This window comes from Papio anubis, chromosome 4 (assembly GCF_008728515.1).
Source record: "Papio anubis isolate 15944 chromosome 4, Panubis1.0, whole genome shotgun sequence".
NCBI lineage: Eukaryota > Metazoa > Chordata > Mammalia > Primates > Cercopithecidae > Papio > Papio anubis.
Window position 1 is genome coordinate 86,183,738 of NC_044979.1, and position 16,458 is coordinate 86,200,195.

Consider the following 16,458-nt stretch of genomic DNA (forward strand, 5'->3'; position numbering starts at 1 on the left):
GAGCATCGTGTGAGTTCCAGTTGCTCCATATTTTCACAAACATAATACCGTCTCTTTAATTTTAGCCATTCTAATAGGTGTGTAGTGGTATCACATTGTGGATTTAATTTTAGCTTCTCTAATATTGAGCATATTTTCATATGCTTATTCACCATTTGTAATCTTTTGTGAGGTGACTGTTCAAATATTTTGTTTATTCTTTGATTGATTTGTCTCTTTTATAAGAGACTTGTAAGAACTCTATATACTATTGATACAAATCTTTTGTCTAATAAATACACTGTGAAGTGTCCACTAGGTTATGACTTGCCTTTTCATATCCTAACTGTGGTTTTAGAAGTGGAAAGTAGGCTGGGCGCGGTGGCTCACGCCTGTAATCCCAGCACTTTGGGAGGCTGAGGCGGGCAGATCACAGGGTCAGGAGATCGAGACCATCCTGGCGAACACGGTGAAACCCTGTCTCTACTAAAAATGCAAAAAAATTAGCCGGGCGTGATGGCGGCACCTGTAGTCCCAGCTACTCAGGAGGCTGAGACAGGAGAATGGTGTGAACCCAGGAAGGTGGAGGTTGCAGTGAGCCGATATCGCGCCACTGCACTCCAGCCTGGGTGACAGAGCCAGACTTTGACTCAAAAAAAAAAAAAAAAGAAGTGTAAAGTACTTTTTTAAAAAAGGCAATTTAATCTTAGATTAGATATTAGTTTTCTTAATTAAGAAACTGTCCTCAAAGTTGCATCCTATTCCTTCTGACTCTGAGATATTGGGAATCATTAAGATGAGAACAGTTCAAACCTAGACATCCTCATAACAGCCACCACCACTACAACATACATTTCCCGAGTACCTAGATTCTATCAAGCAATGTGGTTGGTTACTCAGATAGGAAGTGACTAAGACAGAGGCATTCTGAAAATTATACTTTTATCTCTGCCAAACCCAGCACATTTCTAGTAATATTTTGTCAGTATTCTGACAACTTAAAAAGCAGTAAATTAAACACACACACACACCACACACACATTTGTAAACATCTGCTTCTGGCTCTTTTGTAAACATCTAGCTCTTTTAAATACTGCAATACTGAGACAGAAAAGAAAAATCATGCAGGTGATCTCAGTACGCAGGATCAAATTTCTTTCCATTCACCCCAGCTTTTAGGAATTGATTGAGCCAATGATATAGCATTACACAAAATAACTAATAAGAGGGCTTGTTTATTTTTTATTAGTGGGCACTTTACATATAGTTTTAAATATTAAAGCAAATAGTGTATTAAAGTACACTGTGAGGAAAATATGTGTGAATTTTTAAAGTAAGACATGAAGTTTCTAGAAAATTTTATTGTTATAATGACTTCTGTCAATTCTACTCTCACGGCCTAGGGTTCTTTACTCATTGGTGTGTGTCATTTGACTCAATAATAACTGAGTTTTAAGCCAGAGAGAGTTTGATGTTTAAGTCTTGAATGGTGGTAAAAAGTTACACATGCAAAGAGTAAGCTCTGGCTTCAATATAATCAGATTTTTCAAGTTAATGGGCTCATATTAAATTTAAAAAATTCAAACTAAAAGAAGGGATAAAGTAGAGCAAAGATATGGATGTAAAATGTGAAAAACATTGTAAGCACATAGTAAAATGTAGGGCTAAACACAAGCATGTCAGTAATTTCAGCAAAATTCAATCCAATAATATTTAATGAATTAAATACCCATTAAAGTCAAAGATTTTCAGACTGAATTTATCAACAACAGCAATAAATTTATGCTTATTACAAGAGAACATCTAAAAATAAAGCTAAGAAAATAGTTAAAAGTAACAAATAGGAAAATATAAATAGCTGAAACCAAACTAAAAAAAAAGCAGCTACTATAATGATGTTGATATCAAAGAGTTTTATAAAGTGGAGATACGAGTCTAGATAAAAAGGAACATTTTATAGTGATAAGGGGTGTGATTGACCAGAAAAACTTGACACTTCTAAATGCTTAATTACATGGCTTTACTTTTATGAAAGAAAAAGAAAGAAAATAGAAAAATAAATATGGAATATTTTATAAATTTTGACCACACCCTGGGCTAGAAAGCAAGAATTAAAAAATCATAAAAATCACAGTGTGAAAATTCTAAAGAAAAGATGTACAAACAGAATCTAACAAAATATAGCAGTAAAGTGTTTCAGTAAGGATGAGATCATTCCAGTAATGGTAGGTCTGTTCAGTGTGTTTAATTACCTTAACAGAATTTTAAAATTCAAGAGATTTTGTTTTTATGTACAGAAAAAGAATTAGCCAAACATCAACATGTATTACTTATAAACACTTTAATAAAACTGAATTTTAAAAATCTTCCTTCTGTAATAAAGTATATCTACAAAAATCCATGGCAGAATACAGAATTATAAAATATTAAAAGCTTTCCACCTGAATATCTTATTATCAATTCTGCTATTCAACATTCTACGGGATTCCCAAGCCATTTTTTTTTTCTTTTTGGAGACAGAGTCTTGCTCTGTCGCTCAGGTCAGAGTGCAGTGGCACAATCTGAGCTCACTGCAACCTCCGCCTAGCTGGGACTACAGGTGAGCACCACCACGCCCAGCTAATTTTTGTAGTTTTAGTAGAGATGTGGTTTCACCATACTGGCCAGGATGGTCTTGAACTCCAACCTCATAATCCGCCTGCCTTGGCCTCCCAATGTGCTGGGATTACAGGCGTGAGCCACAGCGCCCGGCCCCAAGGCATTATTTTTTAAGTGAGTTTATTTAATATGCATCATAAACTGCTGTCTTTCAGTGAATGGAAGAGTTTGACAGAAAATATCTTTGTAAGCAAACATTGAAAATATGTTGTTAGAACATATTTCTTTCTAATGGTTTGTATTATGAGTTTACATACGCAGCTATAAAATGTAAGCATGCTTTTTTCTCTCTCTTTGTTTTCTAATATAGTTTTATTTGTGCAGGTTTTCCCTAGCCATTACAAAAAGACAAGAAAGGAAATAAAATATGTAAGGAATGGAAATAAATAAATAAAATGCTTATTCTTCATAGTCAGAAAACCCAAAATAAGCTACATATGAATTATTATAATTAATAAGTGGGTACAAGATGCTTGCTGGATACAAGATTGTATTCGTAAGGTTTCTTCAGAGTAAGAGAGTCAAGAGGGATTGATTTAAATAAAATGGCTCACACAGTTTTGGGGGCTGGCAAGTCTGAAATATGTAAGGTCGGCCAGTAGGCTGGAAATTCAGGTTAGAGTTGATATCGCATTTCTGAGTTTGAAATATACAGGGGAAGCCAACAGGCAGGGTTTCTATACTGCAATCTTAAGGCATTTGTGATTGAATGCAGCTCACACTGTGCAAGGTAATCTGCTTTACTCAAAGTCTAATAATTCAACTGCTAATCACCTTTTAAAAATACCTTCACAACAATATCTTGACTAGTGTTTGGCCAAACAACTGGGCACTATAGCTTAGCCAACTTGAAACATAAAATTAACCATCACAGTTCACCCCATGTCAACTTGAAACCCATAGGCATCTCCTTAAACAGTAATTAAATCTAAAGACAATCACAGAGTCATACTTCTGCCTAACATGATACAATGTATCCTGTGTACAACTAAACATACACTAACCTTTTTATCAGAAGAGGATGCAAATTCCTTGGGTGATAAACACTCATGTTCTTGATAGTCTATAACTTAAATACAATGATGTAAAGTTAACAAAAATACTATGATGTGAAGTTAATACATCTTATGTTTCATGATAAGGAGTAGAGAGGAAAGAAATCAAAATATTTTACACACACATAAATATATTCATGACAAAATAAGGAATAAACCCTCATAGCAATTACAGTTCTAATTTCTGCAACTAGTCACATGGTCATAGCTGATATTTATAACTACCTTTTCTTTTTGTTCTGTGACCTCTGAAAGCACCCCACTGGTCAGTTGGTGGTGTTGAGGTCAGTCAGCATCTCAGTTGGTGGAGTGACCCAAACCTTCATTCATTCCTTAAGGATCTGGGTCATTAGTAGTTTTGCCTAGATTGAGTTGTTGTAGTTTTCCAGTGGCTTAAATCACAAGCATGGTAGTACTAACAGATGCCCTATGGGATCTCCTGCACTCTTCCTTATCTCCATTATATAATAGGCACTCAATTTCTTCTGGGTAGTCAGGATTAATCACCCCAACCAGTATAGTAACTCCTTTCCTTCCCAATTGATTCAGAGATATGACGATCCCAAAGTGGCCTGGATGGCAGTTTTAACTTCCATTTCCATGGAATCGTGGAAGTCTCTTGGTGAAAACATCCTTTTCTTTGGAACTATAATCTCTATGTCAGCATAGATAAAGTCATGAGAACAGAAAGTAAAAATGTTGCTAGTGAATCACTATGGTTAATAGCGAGTGGTGCCACTTCATTTCTATCCCTTGATTCTTTAAATCCATGAATCCTGGCTATGAGAGAAAGAGTACTATATGCTGAGCACTCATATAGGACATATATAGCCTGCTGGAAAACTTTGTTTCAGCCCTGCAAAGTTGCACTACCTATCTGGCAATGTAATTGAATCTTCAAAAGGCCATTCCCCCATTCTGTCAAGCCTGTTTCTTTAGGGTGGTAGAGAACATAAGACCAGTTAATTTTGAGAGCATGGGCCCATTGCCATACTTCGTTTGCTGTTAAGTGAGTTCTTTTATCAGAAGTAATGTTGCCTGGAATACCTTGATGGTGGAAAAGGCATTCTATAAGTCCTTGATGATAGTTTGGGCAAAAGCATCTTGTGCAGGGAAGGCAAATCCCTATCTAGAGTGTCTATTCCAGTAAAAACCAAAACACTGCCCCTTTAGTAATGGAAGTGGTCCAATCTACTCAATCTGCCACCAGGTAACTAGCTGGTCACCCCGGGGAAATGATGGTATGGCAGGTGCTCACTGTTGACCTCTGCTGATGACAGACTGGGCACTCAGCAGGGTCTGTAGGCAGGTCAGCTTTCATGAGTGGAAGTCCATGTTTCTGAGCCCATGCATGACCTCCATCCCTGCCACTATGGGCTACTATGTTCATGACCCATTGGACAATGACAGAAATCATAATCTTTTCAATAAATTTCATTCAGTCAGTTATATATTAATATTAAAAACAAGAAAACAAGAAAGGAGTTTCTCTTTTTTACCATACTCAAAAATTAATTAAATTCCATGTAGATTTTCAGTCTAAACGTAAAAGATACAACATTACAGTTTTTAAGAACTATATAGGGAAATACTGTTATGACCTTAGTTTAGGAGCTTTCAAGAGAACACACACACACACACACACACACACACACACACCCCATTAATGTCAAGAGTAAAAGATTGAAAATGTGGACTGCATTAAAATTAAGAACTTTGTTCATCAAAATACTACTCAGAGAAGTAAAATGGCAAATAATTTAAGAACATATGCCACTCCTAAATGTGACAAAGAGCTACATCAAATATATAAAGAACACCTGCAATTCAATGAAAAAGACAGGCCACCACACCAAAGAGGCAAATGGATGGAAAACAGGAACAAGATTTTTCACAATATTTTAGAAAACAAACTACTAGAAATATATCAAATGCCCATCACAGTAAAATGAATAAATAAAATGTAGTATATGAATATAGTGGAATCAAACAGCAGCAAAACAAACTATGGCTACATAGAACAACATAGGTCAACTGCACAAAACAATATTAACTGCAACATCTTTATTCAGTTAGTAAACATATCAAAAATAGGCAAAATGATTATTTAATACTAACATAAGGATATTTTGGGGAAGGGGTGTGAAATGGACTTTTGGGAGAAAATATTTGCAGTTCACATAGTTGACAAAGTATTATTACTTAGAATATAGACATAACTTCTAAAATTAAATTTTTCACACATGAAAAATAATCCAATAGAAAATGAACAAAGAATATAAACAATAAATTCTTTAAAAATGTAAATAACTAAAAATCATATGAAAATGTGCTTACTACATGTCTAATTAGGTAGACATGTAGTAAATTTTAAAATGAAATACCATGTTATGCCTACCTCTTAGAATAGCAAAGTTTTTCATTTTTTTATACTATGTGTTGGCAAAGATGGGAGGAAATAAAACTTAGAAGGATAATTTGATACTTTAAACATTTAGTAAAGTTGATGATGCATAAAACCCTTTGGACTAAGATTTCTATATCTAACTTAGGGAAGAATACTGTAGGAAAATTCTTATCTATGTGCATAAAGAGGTGGAAACAACCTAAATGTCTTTCAGATAGGAGAAAGAATAGATAATGGTATGTTCTTACAACAGATTATTAAGAACTTTAAAATACATGTATATTATTCACATAGTCATAGCTCATTCTTTAATTTGTACTTTACTCTTACTATTTTTTAGATTCTCTATTTATGTATCAGAGAGATATAGAGAACTTTGTTCATCAAAATGCTATTCAGAGAAGTAAAATGGCAAATAATTTAAGAACATATGCCACTCCTAAGTGTGACAAAGAACTACATAGAATACACAAAGAATACCTGCAATTCAATGAAAAAAGGACACCAAATAGGCAAATGGGTAGAAAACAGGAACATTTTTCACAATATTTTAGAAAACAAACTACTACAAATATATCAAATGCACTACAAATATATAAAACAAATACTACAAATATATAAAACAAACCACTACAAATATATATCTATACACACATATTTATCTCAGGGTATCTTGAGTATAGTAGTAAAACACAAATTAAAGAATGAACTATACATTTATTGTACCATTTTATGTAACATATAAAAGCACACATCACAATATTAAATATTGTTTATAGATACATAAATAGTAAGATATTAAGCAACACTGAAAGGCTACACAAAAATGCAAGGAAAGGGTTATTTTTAGATAGGCAAGGTAATCGAAATATAAAGGAGCCTTCAATTTTTAACTTTTTATTTTAAAAAAATAAAAAATAAATCTGAAGCAAATATGGCAAAATACTATACTTGTCTAATGAAGCACCTGAGTCAAAGCTATGAACTGAATTGTGCCCCCCCCAAAAATTCATATGTTGAAGCTCTAACCCCCAATGTGATAGTAATTGGAGCTGGACCTTTGGAAGGTAATTATGTTACCATGAAGTCCGGTAGCGTGGGGCTCTCACAACCCAAGCTTGCTGTCTCTCTAGCTGTCTCTCTACCATTTGAGGACAAGGGAGAAGGTGACTGTCTCCATCTGCAAACCAAGAAGGGGGCCCTCACCAGAATCTGACCTGGCTGGCACCCTGATCTCAGACTCCCAGCATCTAGAACTCTGTTGTTGAAGGCACCTAGCCTATGATATTTTGTTATGGCAGCCCAAGCTGACTAAGGCAGTCATCATTATATTATTCTTAATTCCTTATATTTGAAAAATCACTCATACTTTTCAAAAATGTATAACCATAAATACCTAGGTTATATTGGCCTAAGATTATACAAAGAAACAGAATATTATTACAATTAAAAGTAAACAAAAGTATTCTTCAAACAAATCAATGTATTGTAAAATCTTTGTAAGCTAGAACTGCAAAAGTATCCTGCTACACACCGGTGCTTAATGTTTGTTGCAAGTGAAGCATACACAGGTTAAACAAAAATTATAATGCTACCTGGGAAATAAACTCCACAAATCAAAGTTTTTCTGAAATCCCCAGTAAAGAAACAAAGCTACAACAACAAAATACTTGTTTTCAAACATGTAATGTCTAGAAACAAGCTTTTCAACTTTTAATATTAGTTTAAGTACCACAGACTTCTTAGTCTGATAAAGCCAGTTTCCTAGTATCCTCTTTACACAACTTTCTAATTCTGGCCTCAAAAACTATGATGAAGCCCTTTCCCTTATTCTCTTTACAATCTGCCTTCCCCAGTCATCCTTTTGTAGTCCAAATCTTGGATCCTTGCAGACTAAACTGGGACATATAATAGCTTCCTTCTTTGCCTCCTTTTGAGCTAATAGTCTGGAGTCAGTATTACTTTGGATCAGTCTCAAGAAGTGTACTTCAACTTTGTCAAAAAAAAGTGATCATATTTTGTTTGTAATCCTTCATCACATAAGGCTCAGAAGATGTTTTAAATTGATACACTGATAAACTGTCATTGTAAGGAACTGCATCCAGATTATGGGCCTGGGTAGAAGTTCTAGAGATGGAGCTATCAGGAAAAATCTGAAATGTGTGGCTCCAAGAAAGAATTATATGTATGGTCCTCTCCATTTTTTTTAACATCATATGTGTTTATACTTTCACTAACTTTTCAAGTGTTAATTCAAATTGGTCTCCTAAGTATTCCCTCCTGTCGGTAGCATTTGGCTGTATAGTCAAATGAGCAGCTGCCTCTAAGCATTTGCTAATGCTTCCTTCCTCAAAGGAAGACTAACACAAATTTGTGTTAATTTCCACCTGAGGCATGATGGCCTCTGTTGGTTTTTGGCAAGTTCAGATAATTGCTACAAAATATTTTTTTTTCTTATTTCCATAATATAGGGCTGTAGCAACAATATTTCCACTGTATTATTAACCTGTTTTATAGTAAATGTTGTTTATTTATGGTATTGTACATGTGGTATCTATTAAGTAACATCTCAAAGAATAAAAACCACTTACTTGTTAAATGGAAAGCAAAACGTCAAAAACAATTTGGAGGAAAATAAAAGTAGATGGCAAATGCTGACAATCATGAGGCTTACTGAAGTTATAAAAAATGCAGATTACTTAGCCATTAATGAAAAGAAATAATAATAGTTTTTCAAACTTGACCAGGACCACTTACGGCAAGATTTCAACATCACTTCACACAACTTGACATATGCAAATTTTTCCAGTGCAGTTTCAATTATAATGCCATACAAATTTTATTAGTCACTTGGTAATACTGTATATAATTGGAAAAGTCAGTGAATGATTTATAAAACAGAGATTGATTCCATGAGGCCTTCTTGATTTCAAGAAGAGAGAAAATTAACATTTTTTATATAAAGGAAAAATATACTGTTTTTGTTATTGAATTTATAGCTTATATTTCAATTGTCATTACAAAGTATTTGAGATGGCTAGCCTAAGCACAATGCAAAACACGTTAATTAATTTTTAATGTAAATAATCAAGACTCATTTGGAAGAGGAGAATCTCGAGTACTTTGACCTTAGTATAAAAGTGATATTTCGTCAACTATTTTTTGCTCAAAAAGAGAACTGCCATTGCCTGAAACCTCATGTGACATCAGATCTAATACCAAAATATTCAACTATTCTTCCCTAAGACTGTGCTACACAGAACCTGAGCAAGAAATGCCTGTGGGCAATTGTTCTGCGTAATTTAACCACCTCGTTCATAGTGTGGGAGAATGATGGAGCCTGACAGAACATCCAAAGTGTTGGAACCACTGATCAGTAAATACTTGTGAGCTATGTCCCTACTTGGCCCTTGATGTAGCAGAGTATTGTAACACAAATTCCAAGACTGAAAGAAATTGGGAGATGCCTACTATATCTGACTATGGAGAGGTAGAAAAAAAGAACTAAAAAATAAAAATGCTACAATTTTGGATCGTTAATTCAGCTTGCCAATTTTCATTGATAAATGATAATAAATCCTAATACAAAAAAATACTGCATTCATTTTTTTATTTAATCAAACTCATTTTAAATCTGAGTTCCCATCCTATAAGACTGATGGAAGATTCAGCCTTATTCTTGGGGCTCCCCTGATACAGTGGTATGAAGCTGCTAGTGTTAAGAAAAGGGAATTCTCTTTAGTTGCATATCTACAGTTGATGCTGGCTGCTGAGGGAGGCCTGATATTTCATTGCTCTCAGAAACTCTGGTGCTGCTCCCTTTTAGGCATCTCTGAAAAAGCTGGGATTCTGGAGCCGCCTTCTCCACGAATTTCCAGAGGCTTGTGTGACTTATGGATTTCTCTCCCTTGGGTTACAGTAAAAACTTCCAAATTTTCTGCTTCTCCAAAGCACATCTCTTTGTCCTGCCCTCGCCAGACTCTAACATAATGCCTTCACTGATTTTAGGAGGTGTCTACGTTATACAGCTTCTATTTTCTGCTGCAAAGTAACCCTAAGGAAAGAAATGACAAAGATTAACTACCAGCTTAGAATAAAAGGATAGGGAAATATGTAGGGAGCATAAAAGCTATTTAATGTGAAAATAAAATGCTGCCACAAGAGTGAATAAAGAATAGTGAAAAGTTTGTCACCAGACTTTAATTTTAATATAATCTGAGCCTAAATCTACAAGATACTTTGTCTTGTCCCATCAACACAACCATTCTAAGAAATCTTCAAACACATGATATGATTTTTTTCCCTGTCACTTTTGTTCATTTTCCTTTGAACTCAAATTAGAATTGACTTCATTATTCACTAGATTTCCCTCTCCAACCTCCTTCCATCCAATCATTTCTCCTCTCTCTTCTTCTGTGAATTGGCAATTGCACTGCCAAGGTAATTCCTCAGAAGTGGTACATCTCGTACTTACTGACTCTCAATGTTTCAGGAACATTTATTGATGTAAGCTGGGTTCTGTCATAGATGCATTCCTTCACAAGTCAACCAGTGATATTTTGCCCACTAGAAACTCAGTTACCAGGTCCTCTTGATTCTACTGTTGTCCACTAATTTCTTTGAAGTGGCATTTATGGTGTTTTGGTTGTCTCATAGCACTTTATCCAGAACCTTGTCTTGAAAAATCTGCCTGCCTACATGCAGATTTCCACACATTCCATCTGCACATCACGAGTCTCTCGACAATGCTGGTTTTGCTTGCTGTGGTCCTGCCCAGAAGTATTAACTCTCTCTGTTGTCAATAAGATTAAGTTCATGCAATTCAGCTTGGTAATTTCCAATCTTCTAGCATCTAAATCCAACATTGCTTTTCCATCTCTTTTAAAACAAAAAACAAAACCCCAATGAATCTAGCCAAACACTCAAGTTGCCCTCCATGCAACCTATAGATCTCCCCATCCCCTAATTTTATAAAAATTATTTCTCTAGGATATAGATTCTCTTTCTAAATCTGGGGAAATTCCTAATATTCTCTAAGTTTAGGTCAGGGCCTGCCTTCTCCAAAATGTGCTTTACAACTTTCTTTTTAGGGGCAGTGGCTTCTCTTGTCCAAAAACTTCCAGCTTTGCTTTACTGTAACCATTCATTGTTTCTTTGAAATATATACTTGATTTAGACTTCTTGGTATTGTCTGACATTTTTAAATCATTCACATTATTAAGTTTTACCTCTGTGTCTATAGCCTCTCCAACTAGGCTGTAGACTTTGAGTGTGAGGCTACGATTCTCTATCTGCCCCCACTTAGAGCTTGGCACAGCCTGTGAAACTCTCTTTTCCTCCCATTAAGAGATCTGAAATGAATGAACAGCCACACATTATACCATAGTCTGTTGACTACAGCAGAGAGTTTAGAGATGAAAATGTCTCCAGTGTTAACATAAAAGAAGTTGCACTGTTATGTCTAAATACAGCCATTTGATTCTTTTATAATTTTCACATAATACTATTTTTAAATGTGTTCTATTAATATGTACCTAGGTGTTTTTATACATATACCTATTAAAGTGCCTATTATAAGTACAATGGCTAAGCGCACATCCTAATTTTTCAGAGTTAGAGAAAGGGATCCCACATTTCCCTGAAACAAAGAAAGTAGTAATTTAACTGGTAGAGGCAACGTCTGTCCTCCAAGAGAAGGGAAAAACAATCCCTCCAACAACTGAAATTAAATTTAATTTTTAAAAATAGTTCATACACATGTAAAATATATTTGAATTATCCATTTGTCAAAGCATAAAACTCAAAAAACTCATTTCTTCTCTCCAGAATGGCACCATTGCACATTTCTACTCCAGAGCAATTCTGGTGGATGTATCTGGCAGCCAAACATGAAAGTGTGGGTGCTGTGGTGCTGGCAGCCAGCCCAGCATTTAACCCTGCTGTTTTAGAATGTCATAAAATAAGCACAATTTAATCTTTTCAAATCATTTGGTCAGTGGCTGTGATTTCCGCAGAAAATAACTTCAAAGAAGACAGGCACCTTTGTTGATGCGTGTTTAAGTGCCTTGAGTGCCAATGCATTTAAGAATAGGAAGCGAAAACCTCAAAGCCTGGAGTACATTCCTGGGATTAGATACCAAGAGGATGTGTAGACTGGCCTATTAAATTTCTCTGGTGGTAAGGATGTGCTCAAGTTGATATAATTAAGAGAGAGAGAGTCATCCCCCCCCCCAAAAAAAATAGTAATCACAAGTATCACAAGTGACTAGACACTGCTTATTGTAATGTATCTAAGCAGAGACGTTGATATAGGGCACAGAAATCAACATACAAAATACTAATGTTTACTTCTGACATGGGCTGGGGGGAGCACTTTATGACATGGGTCTGAAATGCACATAACATCTTTTTTTTTTTTTTAAGTTTCAGGATACACATGCAGAATGTGCAGGTTTGTTACATAGGTATACATGTGCCATGATGGTTTGCTGAACCTATCAATCTGTCATCTGGGTTTCAAACCCCACATGCATTCAGTATTTCTTCTAATGCTCTCCCTCTCTTTGCCCCCCACCCCACAACAGGCCCTGGTATGTGAGGTTCCCTTCCCTATGTCCATGTGTTCTCATTGTTCAACTCCCACTTATGAGGGAGAACATGTGGTGTTTGGTTTTCTGTTTGTGTATTAGTTTGCTGAGAATCATGGCTTCCAGCTTCATCCATGTCCCTGCAAAGGACGTAATATCATTCTTTTTATGGTTGCATAGTATTCCATGGTGTGTATGTGCCACATTTTCTTTATCCAATCTATCACTGATGGGCATTTGGGTTGGTCACAAGTCGTTGCTATTATAAATAGTGCTGCAATAAACATAGATGTGCATGTGTCTTTATAGTAGAATGATTTATAATCCTTTGGGTATATACTCAGTAATGGGATTGCTAGGTCAAATGGTATTTCTGGTTCTAGATCCTTGAGAAATCACCAAATGGTCTTCCACAATGGTTGAACTAACTTATGCTTTCACCAACAGTGTATAAGCGTTCCCATTTCTCAACAGCCTCGCCAGCATCTGTTGTTTGCTGACTTTTTAATAATGACCATTCTGACACGAGATTGTATCCGATTGTGGTTTTGATTTGCATTTCTCTAATACTCAGTGATGTTGAGTTTTTTTCATATGCCCACTTTTTGATTAGGTTTTGTTTTTTCTTGTAATTTTTAAGTTCCTTGTAGATTCTAGATGTTAAACTTTTGTCAGATGGGTAGATTGCAAAAATTTTTTCCCATTCTGTAGGTTGCCTGTTCACTCTGATGATGATGATATTTGTTTTCTGAGCAGAAGCTCTTTAGTTTAATTAAATCCCATTTGTCAGTATTGGCTTTTGTTGCCATTGCTTTTGGTGTTTTACTATGAAGTCTTTGTCCATGCCTATGTCCTGAATGGTATTGCCTAGGTTTTCTTCTAGGGTTTTTATGGTTTGGGGTTTTACATTTAAGTCTTTAATTCATCTTGAGTTAATTTTTGTATAAAGTGTAAGGAAGGGGTCCAGTTTCAGTTTTCTGCATATGGCTAGCCAGTTTTCCCAGCACCTTTAATTAAATCGGGAATCCTTTCTCCATTGCTTGTTTTTGTCAGGTTTGTCAAAGATCAGATGGTTGTAGATGTGTGGTGTGATTTCTGAGTTCCCTGTTCTGTTCCATTGGTCTATATGTCTGTTTTGGTGCCAGTACCATGCTGTTTTGGTTACTGTAGCCTTGTAGTACAGTTTGAAGTCAGGTAGCATGGTATCTCCAACTTTGTTCTTTTTGCTTAGGATTGTCTTGGTTATACAGGCTCTCTTTTCGTTCCATATGAAATTTTAAGTAGTTTTTTTCTAATTCTGAAGAGAAAGTCAATGGTAGCTTGATGGAGATAGCACTGAATCTATACATTATTTTGGGCAGTATGGCCATTTTCATAATGTTGATTCTTCCTATTCATGAGCATGGGATGTTTTTCCATTTGTGTCTTATTTCTTTGAGCAGTGGTTTGTAGTTCTTTTTGAAGACGTCCTTCACATCCCTTGTAAGTTGTATTCCTAGGTATTTTATTCTTTTTGTAGCAATTGTGAATGGGAGTTCATTCATGATTGGGGTCTCCGCTTGTCTATTGTTGGTGTATAGGAATGCTTGTGATTTTTGCACATTGATTTTTGTAACATGAGACTTTGCTGAAGTTGCTTATCAGCTTAAGGAGTATTTGGGCTGAGACAATACGGTTTTCTAAATATAGAATCATGTAATCTGCAAACAGAGACTATTTGACTTTCTCTCTTCCTATTTGAATACCCTTTATTTCTTTCTCTTGTCTGATTGCCCTGGCCAGAACTTCCAATACTATGTTAAAACAGGAGTAGTGAGAGAGGGCATCCTTGTCTTCTGCTGGTTTTCAAAGGGAATGCTTCCAGCTTTTGCCCATTCAGTATGACACTGGCTATGTTTTGTTATAAATAATTCTCATTATTTTCAGATATGTGCCATCAATGCCTAGTTTATTGAGAGTTTTTAGCATGAAGAGATGTTGAATTTCATCAAAGACCTTTTCTTCATCTATTGAGATGATCCTGTGGTTTTTGCCATTGATTCTGTTTATGTGATGGATTACGTTTATTGATTTGTATATGTCAAACCAGCCTTGCATCCCAGGGAAGAAGCCAACTTGACTGTTTTGGATAAGCTTTTTGATATGCTGCTGGATTCAGTTCACCAGTATTTTATTAAGGATTTTCGCATCAAGATGTCATCAGGGATATTGACCTGATGTTTTCTTTTTTTGTTGTGTCTCTTCCAGGTTTTGATATCAGCACGATGCTCGCCTCATAAAATGAGTTAGGGAGGAGTCTTTCTTTTCCAATTATTTAGAAAAGTTTCAGAAGGTATGGTAGCAGCACCTCTTTGTACCTCTGGTAGAATTCTGCTGTGAATCCATCTGGTCCTTGGCTTTTTTTGGTTGGTAGGTTATTAATCACTGCCTCAATTTCAGAACTTGTTATTGGTCTATTCAGGGGTTCGAATTCTTCCTGGTTTAGTCTTGGGAGGGTGCATGTGTCCAGGAACTTATCCATTTCTTCTGGATTTTCTAGTTTATTTGCATAGAGGTGTTTACAGCATTCTCTGATGGTAGTTTGTATTTCTGTGGGATCAGTGGTGACATCCCTTTTATCATTGTTGTTGTGTCTATTTGATTCTTCTCTCTTTTCTTATTAGTCTAGCTAGCAGTCTATCTATTTTGTTATAATTTTTTCAATAACCAGCTCCTGGATTAATTGATTTTTTGAAGGGTTTGTTGTGTCTCTATCTCCTTCAATTCTGCTCTGCTCTCAGTTATTTCTTGTCTTCTGCTAGCTTTTGAATTTGTTTGTGCTTGCTTCTCTAGTTCTTTCAATTGTGATGTTAGGGAGTCAGTTTTAGGTGTTCCCCACTTTCTGATGTGGGCATTTAGTGCTATAAATTTCCCTCTTAACACTGCTTTAGCTGTGTCCCAGAGATTCTGGTACATTGTCTCTTTGTTCTCATTGACTTCAAAGAAATTCTCAATTTCTGCTCTAATTGCATTATTCACTCAGGAGTTATTCAGGAGCAGGTTGTTCAGTTTCCATGTAGTTGTGTGGTTTTGAGTGAATTTCTTAATCTTGAGTTCTAATTTGATTGCACTGTGGTCTAAGAGACTGTTATGATTTCCATACTTTTGCATTTGCTGAGGAGTATTTTATTTACAATTATGTGGTCTGTTTTAGAATAAGAGCCATGTGGCACTGAGAAGAATGTATATTCTGTTGATTTTGGGTGGAGAGTTCTATAGATGTCTATTAGGTCCACTTTATCCATAGCTGAGTTCAAGTACTGAATATCCTTGTTAATTTTCTGTCTCATTGATCGGTCTAATATTGACAGTGGGGTGTTAAAGTCTCCCACTATTATTATGTGGGAGTGTAAGTGTCTTTGTAGGTCTCTAAAAACTTGCTTTATAAATCTGGGTGCTCCTGTATTGAGTGCACCTATATTTAGGACAGTTAGCTCTTCTTGTTTCATTGATCCCTTTATCATTATGTAATGCCCTTCTTTGTCTTCTTTGATCTTTGTTGGTTTAAAGTCTTTTTTATCAGAGACTAGGATTGCAACCCATGCTATTTTTTCCTTTCCATTTGCTTGGTAAATATTCTTCAATCCTTTTATTTTGAATTTATGTATGTCTTTGCATGTGACATGGGTCTCCCGAATACAGCACACTGGTGGATCTTGACTTTTTATACAGTTTGCCAGTCTGTCTTTTAATTGGGACACATAGCCCATTTACATTTTAATATTGTTATGTA

The 16,458-nt window shown here is 35.6% G+C and overlaps 1 long non-coding RNA gene across 4 annotated transcripts in view; it reads right to left on the minus strand.

Moving 5' to 3' along the window:
- LOC110742856 overlaps positions 1-16,458 on the minus strand; it is a 157,460-nt gene that overhangs the window by 85,081 nt on the left and 55,921 nt on the right. For 3 of the 4 annotated variants that reach the window (XR_002521044.2, XR_002521045.2, XR_002521047.2), the window contains one exon: positions 3,642-3,706. The exons of the other annotated variant lie outside the window; for it this stretch is intronic. This is a non-coding gene — a long non-coding RNA (uncharacterized LOC110742856). The remainder of the gene's footprint in view (positions 1-3,641; positions 3,707-16,458) is intronic. 4 annotated transcript variants of the gene reach the window in all.